The following is a 5883-nucleotide window of genomic DNA, read 5'->3' as shown; positions in this document are numbered from 1 at the left end:
CGCCTCTGCACCGTAAACCATGAAGAAAGGCGTGTAACCCGTAGACCTGTTGGGGGTAGTATTGATGCTCCATATCACAGAAGGTAACTCTTCTACCCAAGAACCCGGCGTCCGTTGCAAAGGAACCATAAGCCGGGGCCTGATGCCTTTCAAAATTTCTTGATTGGCTCTTTCAGCTTGCCCATTGGATTGGGGGTGAGCTACTGATGAAACATCAAGCTGGATATGCTCACGTTGACAGAACTCCTCCATGGCACCCTTGGACAGATTAGTACCATTGTCAGTTATAATGCTGTGTGGAAAACCAAAGCGAAAGATCACCTTTTTCATGAATTGAACCGCCGTGGCTGCATCACACTTACTGACTAGCTCTGCCTCAACCCACTTTGTGAATTTGTCAACCGCCACCAAGAGGTGGGTCTTTTTATCTTTGGACCTTTTGAAAGGCCCAACCATGTCGAGTCCCCAGACTGCAAACGGCCAAGTAATTGGAATCATCCTCAATTCTTGAGCTGGTACGTGAGCCCATCGTGAGAATTTCTGACAACCGTCACATTTACTGACCAGATCTTCCGCGTCAGCCAATAAAATCCACGACGAAAAGCCTTGGACACAAGGGATTTTGAACCGGCATGATGGCCACAATCTCCTTCATGAATCTCCCGAAGAATTTCTTGACCCTCCTCAGGAGAGACATAACGTTGAAACGCCCCCGTGACACTGCGATGATGTAACTCCCCATTGGCAATCGTCATTGACTTAGACCGCCGGGTTATCTGCCTAGCCAAGGTTTCATCCTCAGGCAACTCGCCCCGGGTCATATAAGCCAAATATGGCACTGTCCAATCTGGGATAACGTGAAGAGCCGCCACCAATTGTGCTTCCGGGTCAGGAATAGCCAAGTCTTCTTCTGTGGGCAACTTGACAGAAGGGTTATGCAGAACATCCAAGAAAGTGTTAGGTGGCACCGGCTTACGCTGAGACCCCAGCCGGCTTAAAGCATCAACCGCCTCATTCTTTCTTCGATCAATGTGCTCCACTTGGTAACCCTTGAAGTGTCCAGCAATGGCATCAACTTCACGGCGATAAGCCGCCATGAGAGGATCCTTGGAATCCCACTTGCCTGATACTTGTTGAGCCACCAAATTTGAGTCGCCAAAGCACCTTACCCGGCTTAAGTTCATCTCCTTAGCCATCCGAAGACCATGGAGCAAGGCCTCATACTCAGCTGCATTGTTAGTACAGGGAAACATCAACCGGAGTACATAACAAAAATTTTCACCTCGAGGGGAAGCTAAGACAACCCCAGCCCCCGAGCCTTCCAATTGCCTGGACCCATCAAAATGAATAGTCCAATATGTTTTGTCCAGCTTTCCTTTAGGCATCTGCAACTCTGTCCAATCGTTGATGAAGTCCACCAGTGCTTGAGACTTAATAGCAGTGCGTGGCACATACTTTAAGCCATGAGGCCCAAGTTCAATGGCCCACTTGGCGACTCGTCCTGTGGCTTCTCTATTTTGAATGATATCTCCCAAAGGAGCAGAACTAACTACAGTGATGGGGTGACCTTGGAAGTATTGCTTAAGTTTCCGGCTTGCCATGAACACCCCATAAACGAGCTTCTGCCAATGTGGATATCTTTGCTTGGACTCAATAAGCACCTCACTGATGTAGTAAACCGGCTGTTGAACCGGATGTTCCTTGCCAGCCTCCTTGCGCTCCACCACAATAACTACACTGACAACACGTGTGTTAGCAGCCACATATAGCAATAAGGGCTCCTTATCAATGGGAGCAGCAAGGACCGGCAGATCAGATAAATGTCTCTTCAAATCTTCAAAGGCAGCGTTAGCAGCATCACTCCAGACAAAGTCGTCCGTCTTCTTCATCATCTGATACAGTGGTATGGCCTTCTCACCTAACCGGCTTATGAACTGGCTTAAGGCAGCAATACAACCCGCCAAACGCTAAACATCATTGATACACGCCGGCTTAGCCAAAGAGGTGATTGCCTTGATCTTCTCCAGGTTAGCCTCAATGCCTCTGTTAGAAACCAGAAAACCCAAAAGCTTGCCTGCTGGCACTCCAAAAACGCACTTGGCCGGGTTAAGCATCATCTTGTAGACCCGGAGATTATCAAAGGTTTCCTTCAGATCATCTATCAAGGTCTCCTTCTCTCTGGACTTCACCACGATGTCATCCACATAAGCATGAACATTGCGCCCAATCTGACTGTGGAGACAGTTCTGCACACATCGCTGATAAGTCGCCTGGGCACTTTTAGCCAAAAGGCATAGATACATAGCAGAAGGCTCCAAACGGAGTAATGAAAGTCGTCTTCTCCTGGTCCTTAACTGCCATTTTGATCTGATGATAACCAGAATAAGCATCCAAAAAACTCAAACGCTTACAACCCGCCGTAGCATCAATGATTTGATCAATACGAGGGAGAGCGAAGGGATCGGCCGGACAAGCCTTGTTTAAGTCCATGTAATCCACACACATACGCCAAGTGCCGTTCTTTTTGAGTACAAGCACTGGGTTAGCCAACCACTCTGGGTGAAAAACTTCAACAATAAACCCGGCCGCCAAGAGCCGGGCCACCTCCTCACCAATAGCTTTACGCCTCTCCTCATTAAACCACCGAAGAAACTGCCTGACCGGTTTAAATTTTGGATCAATATTAAGAGTGTGCTCAGCGAGTTCTCTCGGTACACCCGGCATGTCAGAAGGTTTCCATGCAAAGATGTCCCGGTTCTCATGGATGAACTCGATGAGCGCGCCTTCCTATTTGGGATCCAGATTGGCACTGATACTGAACTGCTTAGATGAGTCGCCTGGAACAAAATCAACAAGCTTGGTGTCATCGGCCGACTTAAATTTCATCACCGGCTCGTGTTCCGTGGTTGGCTTCTTCAAAGACGTCATGTCCGCCGGGTCAACCTTGTCCTTGTAGAACTTCAACTCCTCTGTTGCACAAACAGATTCAGCATAAGCGGCGTCGCCTTCCTCACATTCCAAGGCTATCTTCCGACTTCCATGCACTGTGATGGTGCCCTTGTGACCCGGCATCTTGAGCTGCAGGTAAACATAACACGGCCGTGCCATGAACTTTGCATAAGCCGGCCGTCCAAACAGTGCGTGGTATGGGCTCCGGATTTTGACCACCTCAAAAGTTAACTTCTCAGCCCTGGAATCATGCTCATCCCCAAAGGCTACTTCCAGCTCAATCTTACCCACTGGATACGCCGACTTACCAGGCACTACCCCATGAAAAACAGTGTTGGACGTCTTGAGATTTTTATCAGTCAATCCCATGTGACGAAAGGTCTCATAATAGAGGATGTTGATGTTGCTGCCTCCATCCATGAGCACTTTTGTGAATTTGTATCCACCAACTTGAGGTGCCACCACTAAGGCCAAGTGACCCGGATTGTCAACTCGTGGAGGATGATCCTCCCTACTCCATAGAATAGGCTGTTCATACCATCTCAGATAACGAGGAACCGCCGGTTCAACAGCGTTCACATCCCTCTTATGAAGTTTCTGGTCCCTTTTGCATAAACTGGTGGTAAACACATGATACTGCCCACTATTCAGCTGCTTTGGGTTACTCTGATACCCGGATTGCTGCTGCTGCTGACCTCCTTGGCCAGAGTGCTGATTATAACCACCTTGGTTACCTTGAGGGCCGTGGAAGTTGGAATTTGAACTGCCACCCGGGCCATGAAAACCGCCGCCGCCTGAACCGCCGCCGGGTCCATGACTGCCGTCGAACATGTTAGAATTCTTGAAAGCCCTCATGATCGTATAGTCCTTCCATAGGTGCGTGGTCGGCTTCTCCCGGGTGCCGTGTCTTGGACATGGCTCATTTAGCAACTGCTCAAGGGTGGGACCTGACCCGCCAGACCGAGGAGGTGGCCTCCCCTTACGTCGTTGATTGTTGCCCTGCGCATTAGCCACAAACTCCGAGCTACCGTCACCCTTACATTTATTATTGCCTCCTTGTTTCGCCGGGTTATGTTGAGGACCCTTAGCGTTGTCGTTCTTCTTTCCCTTCCCTCTCTTATCTTCATCAGACGTGGGATCCTTGGTACTATCAGAGTCGGCGTATTTGACTAGAGCCGCCATCACCTGGCCCATGTCATTACAATCGCGTTTGAGCCGCCCCAGCTCCTGCTTCAGAGGTTCAAAACGGCAATTTTTCTCCAACATTAAGACCGCAGAGCCAGCATCCATCTTATCAGATGAATGTATTATGGCCTTCACCCGGCGCACCCAATGGGTCGTGGACTCACCTTCTTCTTGCTTGCAATTAGTCAAGTGCACAATTGACATGGGCTGCTTGCATGTGTCTTTGAAGTTCTGAATAAACCGGGCCTTTAACTCGGCCCAGGAACCGATGGAATTAGGTGGCAGTCCCTTTAACCAAGTGCGGGCCGTTCCATCCAGCATCATAGTGAAGTACTTGGCCATTGCCGCGTCACTGACCTCCAACAATTCCATGGCCATCTCATAGCTTTCAATCCATGCCCCGGGCTGTAAGTCGGCCGTGAATTAGGCACCTTTCGAGGCCCCTTAAAATCCTTGGGAAAACGCTCATTACGCAGTGCTGGTACTAAACAAGGGACACCTCCCGTTCTCGTGGTTGCACCCGCCTCAATAGAAGTCGTTGGATAAACCGGAAAAGACTGGTAAGCCGCCCGCTGAGCCGCCTGCTCAATCGCCTGCTGAGCCGCCCGCTGAGCCGCCTGCTCAATCGCCTGCTGAGCCGCCCGCTGAGCCTCTTGGCGTATCCTATCCCGATTAACCAAGTTAGGAGCCCCATCACGCGCCGGGTCTCGCCCGCACGGCTGGTCGGGGCACCGAGCGTTGCTTGAAACCGCCGCTGAATCCATACGCCTGCTATAACTCGGGCTCCGGCTTGGGCGAGGGGTTGAATGAATCCTGTCTCGACTATAAGAGTATGCCTCCTGCTGTGCTAGAGCCGTCCGAAGAAGTTCTCTGACCCTTCGTGTTTCGATCATCGTCGGAGAATCGCCCTCCATCGGGAGAGCCGCCAATCGTGCCGCCGCAGCGATCATGTTCTCCAACGGGTTAGAATAATGACCCGGTGGGGTTGGTACATACTGAGGTGGAGCAGTGTTCACTCGAGGAGGTTCCATCACCCGTAGTTGAACCGGCATCCCAGCTCCGGGCGTTGCAGCCGGGTTTACCTCTGGCGGATTACTGGGGCCTGCACCGGGTGTGCGGAAGAGGTTTCTAGGATCATAAATCGAAGGCACACGGGATTGGGACTTCTGGTGCCTTCTCCTCATGACCTCATTTGATGCATTTAAATCCATCGTAAGCTGGAACGCTTCTGATTGAAGCTGCTGAGCTCGAGCGTCCAAAGCCGCCCGCTCTGTGGCCAGTCTGGTGTCCTCAGCTGCCAGGTTTTCCTTGGCTTGTGCTATCTCCTCACATAACCGTGCCACCTCTGTATCATGCTCAGCTTGATCCACCGGATTAACCATGGTGGTTAACAGGGTTGTCAGCCTATCCGTGAGATCTATCAGCACCTGAGCCGGCGGGCGCACAGGGCCTCCTGCCCCGGCTGCCGCTGACCCGGAGATTATTGCTTCTGCAGCTGTAGAGTTTTGACCGGGTTGAGTGCCAGCCATGAAGATCCCTACTCTGCTCGGCGGCTCAAAGGGGTCCGGAATACTACTGCCATCGAAACAACCCCAAGACCGCCGTCTTGTAGTTGATACAACGAATCTGTCTCACCCATGGACGACTCACCGTCAGAATAGATGGCCGTCTCACTACCAGACATGGATCCTTCAGGAAGTTCCCCTCCATGGATGCATCCCACGAAGGCACGCTTCATGGCGGGCGGAG

This window comes from Triticum aestivum, chromosome 2D (genome assembly GCF_018294505.1).
Source record: "Triticum aestivum cultivar Chinese Spring chromosome 2D, IWGSC CS RefSeq v2.1, whole genome shotgun sequence".
In the NCBI taxonomy this organism is placed as follows: domain Eukaryota; kingdom Viridiplantae; phylum Streptophyta; class Magnoliopsida; order Poales; family Poaceae; genus Triticum; species Triticum aestivum.
This window is presented reverse-complemented; position numbering follows the sequence as displayed.